This window comes from Humulus lupulus, chromosome 8, assembly GCF_963169125.1.
Source record: "Humulus lupulus chromosome 8, drHumLupu1.1, whole genome shotgun sequence".
NCBI lineage: Eukaryota > Viridiplantae > Streptophyta > Magnoliopsida > Rosales > Cannabaceae > Humulus > Humulus lupulus.
Window position 1 is genome coordinate 22,483,531 of NC_084800.1, and position 20,710 is coordinate 22,504,240.

General features: G+C 36.0%; 1 non-coding gene across 1 annotated transcript; it reads left to right on the forward strand.

The window, feature by feature from the left end:
* Window positions 1-15,261: 15,261 nt before the first annotated feature.
* LOC133798825 (small nucleolar RNA R71) lies at window positions 15,262-15,368 on the forward strand. Its single transcript, XR_009876043.1, has one exon. It is a non-coding gene; the product is annotated as a small nucleolar RNA R71 (small nucleolar RNA).
* Window positions 15,369-20,710: the final 5,342 nt, after the last annotated feature.

Genomic DNA, 20,710 nt, shown 5'->3' on the forward strand with positions numbered 1-20,710 from the left:
AACACAGAGGCACAAGCTCTGAACGATATCATACCCAGTATATAAAGCATGTCCTAATCACATGTTTCTCGTGCATCACATGCATCATACTTAACATTCCAACATGCACCAGTAATAGTCATGCATGTCACGTTCAATAATCCACCAACATGCATCAAGAATAGCCATGCATGTCATACTCAACAATCAACCAACATGCATCAATAATAGCCATGCATGTCATACTCAATAATCAACCAAGATGCATCAATAATAGCCATGCATGTCATATATACACAGGGTGCAGTTTTCTTACCTCAAAGTTGAGCTAGAATGATTAAAAGAACGACCCTTGAGAACGATCAACTTTTAGTCCTTTAGCGGTCACCTAGTCATAACCAAATATAAGATACCATCAATAAAAATTATCAACATAAGTTCCCAAACCAATATCTAGCCTCCGGGACATCAATCCCCACTTTACCGGGTACTAGGTTCAATCCCGATGCCTAAGGCTTGAATCCCCAAGGTAAAAACACCATTCTGGTCAAAAAGGTCACTAAGGGTCGCGGCCCGCCCTAGCTGCGTCGTGGCGCGCCCCCCAGACAGAGGCAACCCCCTTTGCCAGACGCCTTGAGCCGCGGCGCACCACAGCCATGCCATGGCTCAATATCCAGTTTTGCCAAAAACCCAGCTCGCACCAGCTCGCCTCCCCTACGTTTTCCCTTGGAACCAAGCCCTCTAACCAGCTCCAAACCTTCTCCAAACACTCAATTAAACCTCTAAACATCTCCCATAACTCCCCCGCATCAAAACCCAAGCTAAACATCAATTAAAACCTCTTCAAATCCAAACTTCCAACAAGAATCAAAAGCTGAAAAACTAAAGGGAAAAACAAAGCACAACCAGAAACTAAAGACTAGAACTCACCTCAAACTCGATTTTGAATCCCCTTTAATGGCTGAAACAAGTTCCCTAGCTTCCACCTTTGATCTTCTAGCTTAACACCTCAAGATGGCTCTCAAAATTTGAAGGGAAAAAGAAGGAGAAATCTTGTACGGGAGAGAAGGAGATAAGTCTCTGTTTTGTTCTGTTTTCCATAGCCTTCTAAACACTCAAAGGCTGATATAAATCCTTAAGGTCAAAAGACCATAATGCCCCTAAGCCAAATAAATCCCTCTAAAGACTTCTGAGGGTAAAATCGTCATTTCCCGCTTATCTCGTTAATTATAATTAACGCTCTCCAATTTCCGCTATTCTCAAATACCAATAAATCATATCCCATTACCCTCTTACTCCCGTTAATGTTCTAGTCATCAAAATGACCCCGAGACTCACCCCGAGCCCCGAACTTAAAGCCGTTATGACTAGACTGAACACTTACATCTCATGATCGTCTCATGCCGAATAGCTCGAACCAATCCACCTTATAATGTGGCTATATTAATTAATCACAACCATGCACCCAAGATACACAATTACGCCCACAGCGGCCAAATTACCAAAATACCCTTATAATAATAAATACTCCCATATGCCTGCATTCACCATCATATAATAATATAATTTACGTAAACATGCATATAATCATTAAATAATATAATAAATCAATTATGGCCCTCACGGCCTCCTAATCAAGGTCCTAACCCTTATTAGGAAATTTGGGGCATTATAGTACATGACTGCTTACTATCTCCAAGGGATCCACTAGGTTGGAATAGGGTAGGTTAGGAAAGACCATAAGTAATAAAATGTTAATTTTATAACAAAAAATAACAAACATACATAATTTGAATTAGTTAATTAATGAATATTTTAATGTAGAATGGCCGAACTAAGTAATGACACAGGTGGTGGCTCCAAGAGGGGCAGGGGAGCTTATTATGGTGCCAATATCAAGAAGGAGTTGGCCACCAAAAAAGTTAGCCATCTGAAAGTAGAGTTTGATGCACAAATTGGAAAAGTTATTCAAACGTACGGCAAGTGGTTCAACAATTCCATGGCTCGTTATTTGTGTAACATCGTACCCCTAACTACATTAGCTTGGGAACAAGTAAAACCAGCTGATATCCAAGTTATTTGGCAGAGGCTATCTGTAAGCATTTTTTAAATATTTAATAACTCACTATTAAAGATTTTGTCTATCTTCATAATATTTTAACAAATTCCAAATTTAATTACGATTTTAGGACAAATTCATTTATCCACAAGACAATCCAGTAATCAACGATGCCATGGTAAGACAAATGCATAAGCATCTGACTGATTGGCGCCACACGATGAAGAAACATTGGGTAGAGGTTGGAGGAGAGGTGGACAACGAGAGAGCGAAGTCAAAACCTTTGGGGTCGATTACTTCTTCTGATTGGGCTATTCTATGCGATTTTTTGGCTTCTGATTCTCAGTAGGTATGCCGTAGATTTTACATTAATGTCTTATTATAAAATTACAATCTAGACTAATGAATACTATTTTCTCATTGAAGCGTATATCGAAGAGAAATAAAGAATCTCGAGCAAAAATGACCATACCAGGAGGACACAGTTCCAAATCCATCGTTGCCCATGTTTATGATCATGTAAATTATAATAACCTATATCCTTACATTTACGAAAATATTATAAAGGTAACAATGTTTAAATAATTTTCTTTTTTAGATGGACCCGTCTACTGGCAATAGGAATAAGAATTTGATGATAAATTGGGAGTTAGTAAGATCAGGGGGAAATTCTGGAGGTTTTGACTATTTTGTCCCCGGGGGTGTTTTCGGGACCCCGAGCGTTAGGATTTGATTGAGGCTACTTAAACTTGAAGTAACCTTTTAAGAAATAAAAAGAACGTTCAGTAAGTTCTCTCTCCCTCAAAGTTCCATTTTCGTCTCCCAATCGCATTTTCGAAGGAACCTTGAGTTCTAGGACTCGGATTCGAGCGAGGATCGAGGCATAGCGATCCTAGGAAATATTATAAGCGTATTAGCTAGAGGATTTAGTTGGGAAACAACTCAATCAGAGGTAATTCAAGTTTTAAGTTCTAAGTTTTTAAAGTTTTTCAGCTTGAATTGGACTTTGTGTTTTGATGAGTTTTTGGTTGAATTGAAGCTTGGGTTTTATAGGTTTTGGATCATGGGGATGTTTAGGAACTTTGATTTTTGAGTTTGGAGATGTTTGGATAGGTTTTTGGAAGGTTTTAGAAATGAGAAAACGAGGTTTTTAGGCTGGTGCGAGGTTGGGTTGCAACCCTGTTCTAGGCCACCGCGACCCTAGCTTGATGAAGGTGGAGATAGGCTCTGCCAGGGGGGGCAGTCCACGGCATGGTCCATGGAGGGTCGTGGCCCTTAAGGCAAAAGTTGCCCATAATTGTGTTTTTGTGATGGGAACTGAACTCTGAGGGCCTTGGATCGATCCTACTACCTAGTTGAGTGGGATTCGACGTTTCGGAGGCTTGGGTTGGGTTTGGAAGTATCTATTTACTCATTTTGATGAGGTTTTATATTATGGTTGTGACTAGGTTGTCACTAGGGGCTTGGAATCAGGATTGTTGTAATGCCCCAAATTTCCTAATAAGGTTTAGGACCTTGATTAGGAGGCCGGGAGGGCCATAATTGATTTATTATGATATTTAATGGTTATACGCATGTTTATGTTAATTATATTATTATATGATGGTGAATGCATGCATATGGGAGAATTTATTGTTGTGAGGGTATTTTGGTAATTTGGCCAATGTGGGCATAATTGTGTATTTTGGGTTCATGATTGTGATTAATTAATATAGCCACATTATAAGGTGGATTGGTTCGAGCTATTCGACATGAGATGATCATGAGATGCAAGTGTTCAGTCTAGTCATAACGGGTTTAAGTTCGGGGCTCGGGGTGAGTCTCGGGGTGAATTTAATGATGAGAGCATTGCCGGGAATTAAAGGGTAATGGGATATGATTTATTGGTATTTGGGAGTATTGAGAATAGTGGGAATTGGAGAGCGTTAATTATAATTAACGAGATAGGCGGGAAAGGACGGTTTTACCCTCGGAAGCTTTTAGAGAGATTTATTTGGCTTAAGGGCATTATGGTCTTTTGAACTTAAGGATTTATATCAGTTTTTGGGGGTTTGGAAGGCTGTGGAAACAGAACTAAAACAGAGCCCAACCTCATCACTTCTCTTTCTCTCCCGTGCAAGTCTTCCTTCATTCTTTTCTTTGGATTTTGAGAGCCACCTTGTGGAGTTAAGCTTAGAGATCAAAGGGGGAAGCTAGGGAACTTGTCACAGCCATTTAAGGGGATTCAAAACCGTGTTTGAGGTGAGTTCCAGTTATGAATTTAATGGTGTGCTCTGTTTTTTAGTTAAGTTTTGAGTTTCTTAAGTTTTTACGCTTAGAATTGGACTTTGGCAATTGTTGAGTTTTTGGTTGGTTTGAGCTTCAAGTTTTGGTGGTTTTGGACCATTGGGAAGTTTGGTAACTTTTATTTGGTGATTTGGAGATGTTTAGATGGGTTTTTGGAAGGTTTTAAAAGTGGAAAAACGAAGAAAAATGGCTGGTGCGAAGTTGGGCCGCGGCCCTGTTCTTGGGCGCCGCAGCCCTAGCTTGAAGAAGGTGGAGGAGGCTCTGTCAGGGGGGCGGGCCGCAGCATGGTCCATGTAGGGCCGCGGCCCTTAAGGGAAAAATTGCCCAAAATGTGTTTTTGTGATGGAAACTTAACTCTAAGGGCTTGGAATCGATCCTACTACTTAGTTGAGTGGGATTCGATGTTCCGGAGGCTTGGGTTGGGTTTGGAAGTATTTAATTACTCATTTTGATGAGGTTTTATATTTGGTTATGACTAGGTGACCGTTAAAGGACTAAAAGTTGATCGTTCTCAAGGGTCGTTCTCTTAATCGTTCTAGCTCGACTTTGAGGTAAGAAAACTGTACCCTATGTATACGTGACATGCATGGCTATTATGATGCATGTTGGTTGATTATTGAGTATGACATGCATGGCTATTCTTGATGCATGTTGGTTGGTTGTTGAACGTGACATGCATGGCGGTTATTGGTGCATGTTGGATTGTTGAGTATGATGCATGTGATGCACGAGAAATATGTGATTAGGACATGCTTTGTATACTGGGTATGATGTTGTTCAAAGCTTGAGCCTCTGTGTTGTGCATGGACCTAATTGTACTAACAACTGTTAGTAAGCATGCTAAATGCCCTATTCCTGGATAACTGGCAGATGATACATATTGATAGCATTGCTTACTTGTGCATGGTACTGACTAATTAGTCAGATTTGGCAAAGGGGCTAGTATCAACTATGAAGCTGTGACTCATTAGTCAGGTTCCGCAGTGGTACTGGGCACTAGTCACGTTGCACTAACTCATCAGTCAGAATTGGCAAAGGTGTTGGTATCAGCTGTGAAGCTGTGACTCATTAGTCAAGTTCGGCAGTGGTACTGGGCACTGGTCACGTTGCACTGACTCATCAGTCAGAATTGGCAAAGGTGTTGGTATCAGCTGTGAAGCTGTGACTTATGAGTCAGGTTCGGCAATGATACTGGACACTGGTCATATAGCGCTGACTCATTAGTCAGAACGGCCATAGCGTGGATCACGCAAGCCAACAGAGATTAGATCTAATCGACTATTAGCATTGAATGACTCAAAGAGCATTAATGCCAGACCGACCTCGAGGGTCGATGAATGAAATAAGTGCTTGGGGCTAGTGGCTTACCTAGCAGCCACTCTCCCTCTTGAATCATGTGGTGCTCACTCATTAGTTTGAAAGTTTTACGCTCAAAGTGATTATAATGATAATCATTTGATAACACTTATGTATAGTGTTGTGTTTTCTTGCTGGGCTTCGGCTCACGGGTGCTATGTGGTGCAGGTAAAGGCAAGAGGAAGCTAGACCATCCTTGAGTTGGAGAGCTTAGGTGATGACGTGTACATATGCAGCTGCTCGTCCGCCACGGCCGAGGTTTAAAGCGGAACTAGGGTTGAACCTTGTTTTGCCGCTTAGAACGGCCTGTTGTAAATATTTTCTGTAATAAACTCTGAAATTTATATTTTCGGGATCCCAAAGTATATATTAAACGTTCTAGTGAAACGTTACATCTTAACCAAAATGTTTAATCCCTAAACCGCTAATCATACTTAGTTGCACGATTTTGGCCAAATGACTCAATTAGCGAGTTTAGCACTGTTTACAAGGCACACCGTAACGGTCCCAGGGGTTGGGGCGTTACAATCGTGCTTATGGCTCATTTATTGGTAACATGTGCTTGGACCAAAGGTAAGAAAACTGCACCCCATATGTGACATGCATGGTTATTCTTGATGCATGTTGGATGTTTAAATGTGAACATTGATAGCATATTGAATGCTTAGCAATCTTGCTCACTTGTATATGGTTATTATTGAGGCATGTTGGATGTTTAAATGTGATGTATATGATGCACAAAAAACATGTGATTACGGCATGCCATGAATATTGAATATGAGACTGTTCAGAGCTTGAGTCTCTGTGTTTATGCATAATTCCAATTATGCTAGCAATTGTTAAGTAAGCGTGCTGAATGCCCTGTATTTGAATATTTGACATATGATACATGTTTGATAGCATTGCTTACTTGTGTATGGCACTGACTGAATAGTCAGAATTGGCAAAGGTGTTAGTATCAACTGTGAAGCTATGACTCATTAGTCAAGTTCGGCAGTGGTACTGGGCACTGGTCACACAGTGCTAACTCATAAGTCAGGAACAACCTTAGCGTGTTCAACGCAAGCCAACAAAGATTAGATCTAATCGACATCTGCATTAAATGACTCAGAAGAGCGTTAATGCCGAATCGACCTCAAGTTCGATGAATACTATAAGAGCTTGTCTAGCCAAAGGCTAGTTACTTAGAGCCACAGTGACTATTTAGTCACATGGCTGTGGGTGCCAAGCCCCGTGTGACTTACCCAACAGTCACTCATCTGATCAGAGCCATTGCAGAAAAGCCCAAGTGATGGTTCCATCACACGGCTATGGGTGTTGAGCCCCATGGTGACTTGCTTGTCAGTCACTCATTATGGTTTAACAAAACCTCAAAGTGATATTCACTCATCTATTTAGGGCTATAAGCTCCGTATGATCATTCTGATCATCATTTGCATGGCTTTAGGTGCTGAGCCCTGTAGTGACTTGCTTGTCAGTCACTCAGTATGGTTTACCAGAACCTCAAGTGTTAAATCACTCATCTGATTAGGATTGACTTGATAGTCATCCAATCAGGAGGGCATGATTTCTTATCCTAGATTCCCCACCATTATCTGAGTTTATTTGCATGCTTGAATAGAACTATATTTGCTAGGCATGCCAGATATGATTTGATATCATGATATGATAGCTCATGAGCATATTGAGTTTTCTTGCTGGGCTTCTGCTCATGGGTGCTATGTGGTGCAGGTAAAGGCAAAAGAAAGCTGGAACATCCTTGAGTTGGAGAACTTAGGTGACAATGTGTACATATGCAGCTGCTCGATCGCCACGGCTGAGGTTTGAAGGAGAGGAACTAGGGTTAAACCCTGTTTTGCCGCTTAGATCGGCTGGTTGTAAATATTTTGTTTTAATAAACCTTTAAATTATATTTTTTTGGATCCCAATGTATACAGTAAACGTTCTAGTGAAACGTTATATCTTAACCGAAATTTTTAATCCCTAAACCGCTAATCATACTTAGTTACACGATTATGGCCAATTAACTCGGTTAGCGAGTTTAGCACTGCTTAAAATGTGCACCGTAACGGTCCCTGGAGTTTAGGGCGTTACAGTAATGATGGACCCTAAACGGGTATGTTTAAAAATTTATATATCGCAAGCGCACGAATCGTCCATATAGAATAGTGATCGTAAGCAAGGATGTCGAACCCAAAGGAGTTGTCTAAAATCGAAAATGAAACTATTTTAAATCAAAAGTAATAAATTCTAACCTAGTTCCAAAGATTGATAAGTTTTAATAGTATGAACATAAAATGAAATATTGAAAAATAAAGCTTTTTAAGATAATGAAAATATACCAATAATGAGTTGAAAATAAGTATTAAAAGAAAAGATTATTAAGATACTAGAATCCACAAAATGTAAGTTTAATAATATTTATTAGTATATTGATTCCCAAGTTTTAGTGATAGTTAAAATAATTTAAACTATCATTTTCCAAAAATATTTATAATTTTAAGCACAATTTTCTTATAAAAAGATAGGATTTTTCTTCACTTTTCAAAATTATAATTTCAAAGCATTTAGTGTAAATCAATCTAATGAAATAACAAATAAATCAATGAACATTATTTATAAGGCAAAACATAATATTTTTGTTCTAAGCATGGATGTGTACAATTTAATGACACATCTTACACAAAGAATATTATGTTTATGCACTAATGAAGAACAAAGTGTAAAAATGTTCTAACAATCTAAAATACAAGATATTTAAGATGAAAGAAATATATGAAGAAGAAAAATCCATAGACTTTGTTGCATTACAAGGGAAATCAACATACAACATAAATATTACCTAGTTACAAGTTGCTTCATCATGATCTTAATAATCTTATGAAAAAGATTAGAAGCACATAACTAGAATAGAAATTACAAAATAAATGACATACATACTTGCAAAATGCTCTTGAAAAACCCAAATGGAAGAGAGAATGGTAGAGAGAAAATGAGAGAAAAAGATGGTAACCAAAAAATTAAGCACACCCAAAAATGGTCTTCAAAACCCTTATTTATAGCCAAAATGAGATTATTAAAATAATCAATTTAAATTAAGTAAATTGATTAAATTAATAATAATATGGTAAGTAGGGGTAAATTGTAGGAGTGATGATGATTTTGGGGTAAAAATTGTGTAGAAAATGGGTAAAAATGTGGCATTTTAGACAAGGGGACAATGAGTAAATTTATGGGCTCAAGGGGTGTTTGGGGAGCAGTGACAGGCGGCTGGGGCGCCTAGGGGCCTGCTGGGCCGTACGGACGGGCTGGGGCTGGAGTGGGCCTGGGCGCTGGCTGCTTGGGCTGGGGAAGGAATGAAGTTGATGATGGAGTGAAGAGAGCTTGGCTTGCTGCGTGAAGAGGCTGGGAAGCTGACTTGGGTGACAGCTGGCGACAAGGAAGCATATATGCTGAAGGAGAGAAATGGTTGATGCAAGGGAAGCCAGGTGTGAGAAGCTGCAGGGGGAAGAGGCACGGCTGAAGGCAGGCGGGCTGGGCCTGGGCAATGCGGGCTGGGCCAGGGGACAGGCGGGCTGGGCCTGGGCAGGAGGCACGGGCCTGGGCTTCACGTGGCTGGGCCGAAATTGTTACAAAAATGCTACAATTTCTTTGTTTCTTCCGCAAAAATGCCACAAATGAAATAATTATCCTACAAAATAAATTATAAACTAAATTAAAATTAAATATTTTCATTAATAAAATATACCATATAACTCCCATGAAAACATTAATTAAAATTTAATTCACATAACATTTAAGCTCAAAATTGCATCTTTTAACTCATTACTTAACAATATTAATTTTAAATAATTAAACTATAACATAACACAATAAAATATCTATAAAAACATATAAAAATCTAGAAAATTACAATAAGACTAATAAATGCAAAATTACTTAAAAACTTAATAAGTTAATTAAAAACTCAAGAACTAAGCAACAATTAGCATATAAAATATGGTAAAATAACTCTATTTTGTAGAGTTATCACACCCCCAAACTTACAGTTTTGCTAGTCCTCAAGCAAAAGAAAAATTAAAACACACATTTTTTTTTTTTTTTTTTTAATTGGTGATATAAAAAGGATTTTCTCAAAAATTGCACATTGAAAATAAATCTCAGAAATTATTATGAATAAAAGTTAAGCTTATGTAATTAATTAAATTGTCAATTTTGCTTTTAGAAAATAGGTTTTCATTAAAATTATTTTTCACTTAAACTTATAGGAAATAAGAATGTTTTTGCTATGAAAAATGTAATTTTTGTTACAAGCAAAATTGACCCTATAATTAAAAACAAAGCTTAAAAATTATTCATATTTTTAAGAGAATTAAATTCAAACTCAATCAGGATTTTTATCATTGAAAATGAAAAATATCACCAAATTTTATTTATTTATTTTTTTTTTTAAATATATTAAATTTTTTTTTTTTTGAATTTTTATGAAAATGAACAAATAAATAAAAAAAAATTAACAAAACAACAACATATAAATAAATAATTTTTTTTTTTTCAAACAAACATAAATAACATAAATAAAACACAAAACATACACAATAAAACATAAATAAAACACAAACATACACAATAAAACTCGATACCCCCAAACTTAATTTAAGCATTGTCCTCAATGTGTCAAAATATAAATATAAATTAAAATTGACAAGAGTTTAGAGTTTAGAATGGTCGTACCTCGATATGGTGCACCACTAAGAGAGTAGAAGATACAACAAACAAAAATTAAATCACACATAAAACAAACAAAACAAATAAAACACAAGTTGCCAAGATCAAATAGGAATCAAAGAGCATGGTAAACAGGGTCCTCAAGGAGTATCTCATCCACTTCATCAGTTTTTAATTCTAAAAATGGTTTTAATTTTTGTCCATTAACTTTAAATATATCACCATTTTTAGGATTTTCAATTTCAATAGCTCCATGTGGAAAAACAATACGAACAATGTAAGGACCGGACCACCTAGAGCGTAACTTTCCCGGGAATAAATGCAAACGAGAGTTGTATAAAAGGACTTTCTGACCTGGATAAAAATCTTTTCTTAAAATATTTTTGTCATGGTAAAATTTCATGCGATCCTTATACTTTTTTGAATAGTCATATGCATCATTCCTAATTTCATCTAGTTCATTTAGTTGAAGCTTTCGTTTCTCACCTGCCTTGTCTAAAGAGAAGTTTAACTGCTTAATTGCCCAAAAGGCTCTATGTTCTAACTCAACAGGCAAGTGGCACGCCTTCCCATACACAAGTCTGTAGGGTGACATGCCAATGGGTGTTTTGTACGCGGTACGATACGCCCATAATGCATCAGTGAGTCTTAAGGACCAATCTTTCCTAGTTGGATTCACAGTTTTTTCTAAAATGTGCTTAACTTCCCTATTAGACACTTCAACTTGACCACTAGTTTGTGGGTGATATGGTGTTGAGACTTTATGTGTAATGCCATACTGTTTCATCAAATGTTCAAATGGCCTATTACAAAAGTGTGTACCGTTATCACTAATTATAGCACGTGGTGAACCAAAACGGGAAAATATATTTTCTTTTAAAAACCGAAGCACAACTTTGTGGTCATTAGTGTGGCATGCAATAGCTTCAACCCATTTAGACACATAATCAACTCCAACAAGTATATAAAGATTACCAAAAGAGTTAGGAAATGGTCCCATAAAATCAATGCCCCAAACATCAAATATGTCAATAATAAGAATAGGATTTAAAGGCATCATGTTTCTTTTAGTTAAACTTCCTAACTTTTGGCAACGTTCACAAGCTTTACAATAAACATATGTATCATGAAAGATAGTAGGCCAATAAAAACCACATTGTAAAACTTTAGCAGCTGTTTTCTTACCACTAAAATGTCCTCCACATGCATGATCATGACAGAAAGATATGATTTTAGATTGATCACAGTTTGGAATGCATCTTCTAATTATTTGATCAGGGCAGTATTTAAACAAGTAAGGATCATCCCAAATAAAGTTTTTCACCTCAGAATAAAATTTAGATTTATCATGCTTAGACCAATGAGATGGTATTTCTTTAGTGACCAAATAATTAACAATATCAGCATACCAAGGCAAGGAAGAAACATGCATCAATTGTTCATCAGGAAAAGTTTCAGTGATAGGGGTGGAATCATGTATAGTTTCAACAACTAGTCTAGATAAATGATCAGCAACAACATTTTCAGATCCTTTTTTATCACGTATTTCTAAGTCAAATTCTTGTAAAAGCAGGATCCAACGGATCAAACGAGACTTAGCATCTTTTTTTGATAAGAGATATTTTAATGCAGCATGATCAGAGTAGACAATAATTTTAGACCCTAACAGATAAGATCTAAATTTCTCCAATGCAAAAACAACAGCAAGCAATTCTTTTTCGGTTGTGGAGTAATTTAATTGAGCATCATTTAAAGTTTTGCTAGCATAGTAAATTACATGAGGTATTTTTTCAAGTCTTTGTCCTAAGACAGCCCCTATAGCATAATCAGAAGCATCACACATTATTTCAAAAGGTATTTTCCAATCAGGAGGTCGAATAATGGGTGCAGTAGTCAACAAATTTTTTAATTTTTCAAAGGCAACATGGCAATTACTATCAAAGACAAAAGAATTTTCTTTTCCAAGTAAATGGCATAAAGGCCGAGAAATTTTGCTAAAGTCTTTTATAAATCTTCTATAAAAACCGGCATGGCCTAAGAATGATCTAATTTCTTTCACAGTTTTAGGTGGAGGAAGTTTTGAAATAAGATCAACTTTAGCTTTATCAACTTCTATTCCATCAGATGAGATTACATGACCTAAAACAATTCCTTTTTTAACCATAAAATGACATTTTTCCCAGTTAAGCACAAGGTTTTTCTCTTTGCAACGAATTAAAACAAGTGAAAGATGGTGCAAACATTCATCAAAAGAGGAACCAAACACAGAAAAATCATCCATAAATACTTCAAGAAATCTTTCAACCATGTCAGAAAAAATCGAAATCATACATCTTTGAAAAGTCGCAGGTGCATTACATAATCCAAAGGGCATGCGACGATATGCAAAAGTTCCAAAAGGGCATGTAAAAGTAGTCTTTTCTTGATCTTCTGGGGCGATGGGGATTTGGTTATACCCCGAATACCCATCAAGAAAACAATAATATGCATGGCCAGCTAATCGTTCAAGCATTTGATCAATAAAAGGCAATGGAAAATGATCTTTTCTAGTAACATTATTCAACTTTCTATAATCTATGCACACTCTCCACCCCGTTTGTACTCTAGTAGGGATTAATTCATTTTTCTCATTTTCAACAACTGTGATCCCAGACTTCTTAGGCACAACTTGAACTGGACTAACCCATTGACTATCAGAAATAGGGTAAATGATACCTACGTCTAACAATTTTATGACCTCTTCTCTAACTACTTCTTTCATATTTGGATTTAATCTTCTTTGACATTCCCGAGAGGTTTTAGCATTCTCTTCTAGATGGATTCGATGCATACATATGGATGGGCTAATTCCTTTAATGTCTCCAATGGTCCAACCTATGGCTTCTTTATGTTTTCTAAGGACATCTAACAATTTACCTTCTTGTTCTTTATCTAAAGCGGATGCTATGATAACAGGTAAGGTTTCAGACTCTCCTAGAAAAGCATATTTTAAATTTTCTGGCAAAGGTTTAAGGTCTAACTTTGGAGACTCAGAAATTGATTGAACATGACCTAAGGGTGAAAAAGGTTAAACTTTGGTTTCATTTAAGGGTATAGGTTCTACCAAAGAATTCACATCATCATTAGAGTCATCAACATGCAAGTTCATACCAAAGTATTTTTCACAAAAATCAAATAAGTCATTTCCATCATTTTCACAAATACTATCTATCATGTTAACTTCATGTATTTCCTCACACTCAATAGATTTAGCAACATTAAAAATATTCAATTCAACAGTCATATTTCCAAAAGATAATTTCAAAACACCATTACGACAATTTATGATTGCATTAGATGTAGCTAAGAATGGTCTACCTAAAATGATAGGAATTTGAGCATGCATATTTTCCACAGGTTGAGTATCAAGAACAATGAAGTCAACAGGAAAATAAAATTTATCAACTTTTATCAAAACATCCTCTATAATGCCTCTAGGAATTTTTACAGAACGATCGGCTAATTGAAGAGTTATAGAGGTAGGTTTTAGCTCTCCAAGACCAAGTTGCTTATAAACAGAATAAGGCAATAAATTTACACTAGCACCCAAATCAAGTAAAGCTTTGTTAATAAAATGATCACCAATAATGCATGAAATTGTGGGACACCCAGGATCTTTATATTTAACAAGACTCTTATATTGAATAATGGAACTAGCTTGTTCAGTTAAAAACGCCTTTTTAGGAACATTAGTGTTTCTTTTAACAGTACAAAGATCCTTTAAAAATTTAGAGTAGGCAGGAATTTGTTTAATGGCATCTAAGAAAGGGATATTGATACTAACTTGTTTAAAAACTTCTAAGATGTCATTATATTGGCTGCCTTTTTTAATTGGAAGTAATCTTTGTGGGAATGGGGCTTTTGGAATGAAAGGATGGATTGGAGTTTCTTTGTTTGATGAGTCATTGAGATTAGAACTAGGAGGCTGACTCTTTTCTTTTTCTATTTCATTTTCAACCTCGGGTATGTAATCGGGTTTGACAATTTTCTTTCCAGACCTAAGAGTTGAAATTGATTTGACTTCTCCATTATGATTAGACTTTCCTATCTCATATTGACCTTTTGGATTAGGGATAGGTTGACTAGGGAATGTTCCTTTTTCTCTATCAGCTAAAGCAGTGGCGAGTTGTCCTACTTGTGTCTCGAGTTTGGTAATAGATTGAGATTGATTTTGTAGGATTTGTTGGGTGGATTGCATAAATTGTTGTAAAGTATCTTCTAAGGAAGGTTTTCTTTGTTGCGGATATGGTTGATTTTGTGGGGCATGAGCTTGGTTTTGTGTGTTGTATTGGTGCCCTTGATTCATTTGGGGTTGGTTTTGTCTCCATGAAAAGTTCGGATGGTTTCTCCAATTTGGATTGTAGGTGGACGAAAATGGGCTATCATTTGGTTTCCCATAAGAATGAAGAGCATTGGCCTCCTCAGAAAAGGCTTCTTGGTAGGAAGGGCATGATTGGGCATTATGGCAAGGACTAGAACATATAGAACAAACATCTTTTCTAGGTTGAATTGGAGAGTTTATAGTTTGGCTTATGGCTAAAGCTTCTACTTTTCTCGCTAATTTGTCTAAGGATGTTCTTAAGTCTAATTCTTCTTTTACTTCATACCTTCCTCCTCTTTTTGGTGAATTAGTTGACCTAGACCTAGGATCAAAATAATTCCATTGTTGTGAATTGACAGATAAATCTTCAAGGGCGTCCCACGCCTCTTGTCCTTGAAATTTTAAAAATTTTCCAGTATGCATAGATTGAATCATTTGACGATTAGAGGGAGTCAAACCATCATAAAAATATTTTACAAGTCTCCATTTTTCAAAACCATGATGAGGACATTTTAATAATAAATCTTTAAATCTTTCCCAACATTCATAAAACTCTTCATTATCTTTTTGAAAAAACTCGGAGATTTCTCTCCTTAGACTATCAGTTTTAGACATAGGAAAAAATTTCAGTAAGAATTTATTATAAAGTTGATCCCAGGTAGTTATAGACCCCGTGGGAAGGGAATTTAACCAAGCTTTTGATTTGTCTTTTAATGAAAAAGGGAACAATCTTAGTTTGACCGACTCATCAGAAAAATTTTGAAATTTAAATGTTGAGCAAATTTCTAAGAAATCTTTGACATGCATGTAAGGATCCTCTCTATCTAACCCATAAAAAGATGGCAATAATTGAATGATTGCGGGTTTAAGCTCAAAATGAGTAGCAGAAGTAGTAGGTAAAACAATGCATGAAGGAGCATTAGATGAAATAGGTGCAAAATATTCAAGCAAAGTTTTTTCAGGCACAACATTTTCATCAACAATATTAGCAATAGGTTCCATGATGCTCAAATTTTTACTAACACTTTCAATTTCAAACAAAGATAAACGTCTTTTTACTAATCGTTTTTTAGAGTTACGTTCCCAATGATGCATACAATTTTTCACAAACAAGGCAACAAGGATAATCTCAAACAAACAATTTTCTGATGTGGAAGATCAGTTAAAACCGCAACCACAGAGCATACTTAGAATTTTTAGAGATTTCACAACAATATAATTCTTATGGTTTACTTGTCCCCAGGCCTATTTGATTCCACTTACTCGCGCACTACTAACAACTCCCCGAGGTTAATTAGTAGAGGCGGATGGGAATTTTGGTCAAATTTCCTTTAAGCAAGAATTGCTTATGGTGAAAGGACAAGATTTAGGTTTTTTTTTTTTTTTTCAAGTATTTTTCACAATATTACGCTAAAATATTAAAGAAGACAAAGAAAAATAAGGCAAAAATTAAATAAGACTAAAATTTAAGCAAGAGTAGGGAGGCATAGCATGTCATCAACCATAACAAAATTAAGGTAAAAACTAGGAGGCACAAGTGCCATCAACTTAAACATAAGATAGAGGACTAGGAGGCAAAAATTGCCATCAACTAGCTAGGAGGCAAAATTGCCATCAACTAGTAATTTGCGGAAATTAAATAAAATAAAAATTACAACAATATAAATAAAGAAAATTACAACAAATGTCAAGAGGCACAAGTGCCATCAATTAACAAAGATATAAAAGAAATAAAATTACAACAAAATTATAACAAAATTAGGAGGCACAAGTGCCATCGACTATAAAAATTAAAAGGATAGATAGGAGGCACAAGTGCCGTCAACTAAAAAAAAAACAATAAATATAAATATAAGTATATATTTTTTTTATGGGTGGTTGAACCGTCCCAAATTTCTTTTTATCTTTTTTTTTTTTTTAGATTTTATAGATATATATATATATATTTGTTTTTTTTTTAAGTGTAAACAAAATTAAAATAACTAGTAGAAGAATTCACTAACCTTGAGATAAATTCGTTTCTTTTCTCTTGCAACTCCCCGGCAACGGCGCCAAAAACTTGATGGACCCTAAACGGGTATGTTTAAAAATTTATATATCGCAAGCGCACGAATCGTCCATATAGAATAGTGATCGTAAGCAAGGATGTCGAACCCAAAGGAGTTGTCTAAAATCGAAAATGAAACTATTTTAAATCAAAAGTAATAAATTCTAACCTAGTTCCAAAGATTGATAAGTTTTAATAGTATGAACATAAAATGAAATATTGAAAAATAAAGCTTTTTAAGATAATGAAAATATACCAATAATGAGTTGAAAATAAGTATTAAAAGAAAAGATTATTAAGATACTAGAATCCACAAAATGTAAGTTTAATAATATTTATTAGTATATTGATTCCCAAGTTTTAGTGATAGTTAAAATAATTTAAACTATCATTTTCCAAAAATATTTATAATTTTAAGCACAATTTTCTTATAAAAAGATAGGATTTTTCTTCACTTTTCAAAATTATAATTTCAAAGCATTTAGTGTAAATCAATCTAATGAAATAACAAATAAATCAATGAACATTATTTATAAGGCAAAACATAATATTTTTGTTCTAAGCATGGATGTGTACAATTTAATGACACATCTTACACAAAGAATATTATGTTTATGCACTAATGAAGAACAAAGTGTAAAAATGTTCTAACAATCTAAAATACAAGATATTTAAGATGAAAGAAATATATGAAGAAGAAAAATCCATAGACTTTGTTGCATTACAAGGGAAATCAACATACAACATAAATATTACCTAGTTACAAGTTGCTTCATCATGATCTTAATAATCTTATGAAAAAGATTAGAAGCACATAACTAGAATAGAAATTACAAAATAAATGACATACATACTTGCAAAATGCTCTTGAAAAACCCAAATGGAAGAGAGAATGGTAGAGAGAAAATGAGAGAAAAAGATGGTAACCAAAAAATTAAGCACACCCAAAAATGGTCTTCAAAACCCTTATTTATAGCCAAAATGAGATTATTAAAATAATCAATTTAAATTAAGTAAATTGATTAAATTAATAATAATATGGTAAGTAGGGGTAAATTGTAGGAGTGATGATGATTTTGGGGTAAAAATTGTGTAGAAAATGGGTAAAAATGTGGCATTTTAGACAAGGGGACAATGAGTAAATTTATGGGCTCAAGGGGTGTTTGGGGAGCAGTGACAGGCGGCTGGGGCGCCTAGGGGCCTGCTGGGCCGTACGGACGGGCTGGGGCTGGAGTGGGCCTGGGCGCTGGCTGCTTGGGCTGGGGAAGGAATGAAGTTGATGATGGAGTGAAGAGAGCTTGGCTTGCTGCGTGAAGAGGCTGGGAAGCTGACTTGGGTGACAGCTGGCGACAAGGAAGCATATATGCTGAAGGAGAGAAACGGTTGATGCAAGGGAAGCCAGGTGTGAGAAGCTGCAGGGGGAAGAGGCACGGCTGAAGGCAGGCGGGCTGGGCCTGGGCAATGCGGGCTGGGCCAGGGGACAGGCGGGCTGGGCCTGGGCAGGAGGCACGGGCCTGGGCTTCACGTGGCTGGGCCGAAATTGTTACAAAAATGCTACAATTTCTTTGTTTCTTCCGCAAAAATGCCACAAATGAAATAATTATCCTACAAAATAAATTATAAACTAAATTAAAATTAAATATTTTCATTAATAAAATATACCATATAACTCCCATGAAAACATTAATTAAAATTTAATTCACATAACATTTAAGCTCAAAATTGCATCTTTTAACTCATTACTTAACAATATTAATTTTAAATAATTAAACTATAACATAACACAATAAAATATCTATAAAAACATATAAAAATCTAGAAAATTACAATAAGACTAATAAATGCAAAATTACTTAAAAACTTAATAAGTTAATTAAAAACTCAAGAACTAAGCAACAATTAGCATATAAAATATGGTAAAATAACTCTATTTTGTAGAGTTATCAAGTAAGCATGCTGAATGCCCTACATTTGGATATTGGTCATATGATATATGCCTGGTAGCATTGCTTACTTGTGCATGGAATTGACTAACTAGTCAAAATTGGCAATGGTGTCAGTATTAACTATGAAGCTGTGACCTACTTTTCAAGTTCGGCAGTAGTATTGAGCAGTGGTCACCTGGTATTGACTAAAAAGTCAAGAACAGACTTAGCGTGTTTAACACAAGCCGATAAAGATTAGATCTAATCGACATCTACATTGAATGACTCAAATGAGCATTAATGCCGGACCAACCTCAAGTTCGATGAAAACTAAAAGCGCTTGTCTAGCCAAATGCTAGTCATTTAGAGCCAGGGCCAGCAAGCCTCAGTGACTGTTTAGTCACATGGCTATGGGTGTCGAGCCCCGTAGTGACTTACCCATCAGTCACTCATTTGTTTAAGCTAATGACTTGCTCTTCAGTCACTCATTATGGTTTACCAGAACCTCAAGTGTTAAATCGCTCATCTGATTAGAGCCATTGCCAGAAAGCCCATGTGACGATTTCGTCACACGACTGTGGGTGTTGAGCCCCTTAGTGACTTGCTCGTTAGTCACTCATTATGGTTTAATAGAACCTCAGAGTGATATTCACTCATTTGTTCAGGGCTATAAGCTTTGTATGGTCATACTGATCATCATTTGCATGGTTGTGGGTGCTGAGCCCCGTGGTGACTTGCTTGTCAGTCACTCATTATGGTTAATGGAACCACCAGTGTTAAATCACTCATCTGATTAGGATTGACTTGATAGTCATCCAATCAGGAGGGCAGGATTTCTTATCCTAGATTCCCCAGCATTATCTGAATTTATTTGCATGCTTGAAATGAGTTATATTTTCTAGGCATGTTAGATATGACTTGATGTCATAATATGATTGTTCATGAGCATATCGAGTTTTCTTGCTGGGCTTCGGCTCACGGGTGCTATGTGGTGCAGGTAAAGGCAAAAGAAAGTTGGACCATCCTTGAGTTGGAGAGCTTAGGTGACGATGTATACATATGCGGCTGCTCAACCGCTACGGCCGAGGGTTGAAAGAGGAACTAGGGTTAAACCCTGTTTTGCTGCTTAGATCAGCTGGTTGTAAATATTTTCTTGTAATAAACATTTAAATTATATTTTTGGGATCTCAATATATACAGTAAACGTTTTAGTGAAACGTTATATCTTAACCAAAAATTTTAATCCCTAAACCACTAACCATACTTAGTTACACGATTATGGCCAAATGACTCGATTAGCGAGTTTAGCAGTGTTTAAAATGCGCACCGTAATAGTCCCTGGAGTTTAGGGCTTTACATGAACCTTCTTGATTGATGCTAATACAAATTTTTGACCCTCAAATCGGTCAACGACACGGAGTCAAATCAACGATAAAGAATGAGAGGTAAACAAGAAGAAATTCAAATGGAAAACAAACAACACAAACGATTTATAGTGGTTCGGCCCCAATTAGATGGTAATGACCTACGTCCACTTAGTGTTCTTATTGATATTGAATCACAATACTATGATCAATGAACTAGGGTTCACAAGTTTCACAAGCCTTGGGAAGATTACAATTTCGGCGAATAATCACACTATATTCTTCTCTCAAAGTTCCAAGATCAAAGGTTCAAAAGTCCCTTCCTTGAGCCCTTTCATTCTTATTTATAGGCTCAAGAAGGTTACATGGGTCGATGGGCATTAATTACAATTAAGACTTGCATATCAAGGTAATAAAAGAAAAAAATAATAAATTCTAATATTACAAGATTGCATATCCAAAAGGAAGTAAATGAAAGCATGCGACCAGACTGGTCGCACCTAAGCGTGAGGCTTGATAAATCAATAACTCTCTGGTCGATGGTCGAACAGGATTCATTTACTTAAAATTGTCATGCGCCTGTCACGTGTAGGTCAATCTTGCCAC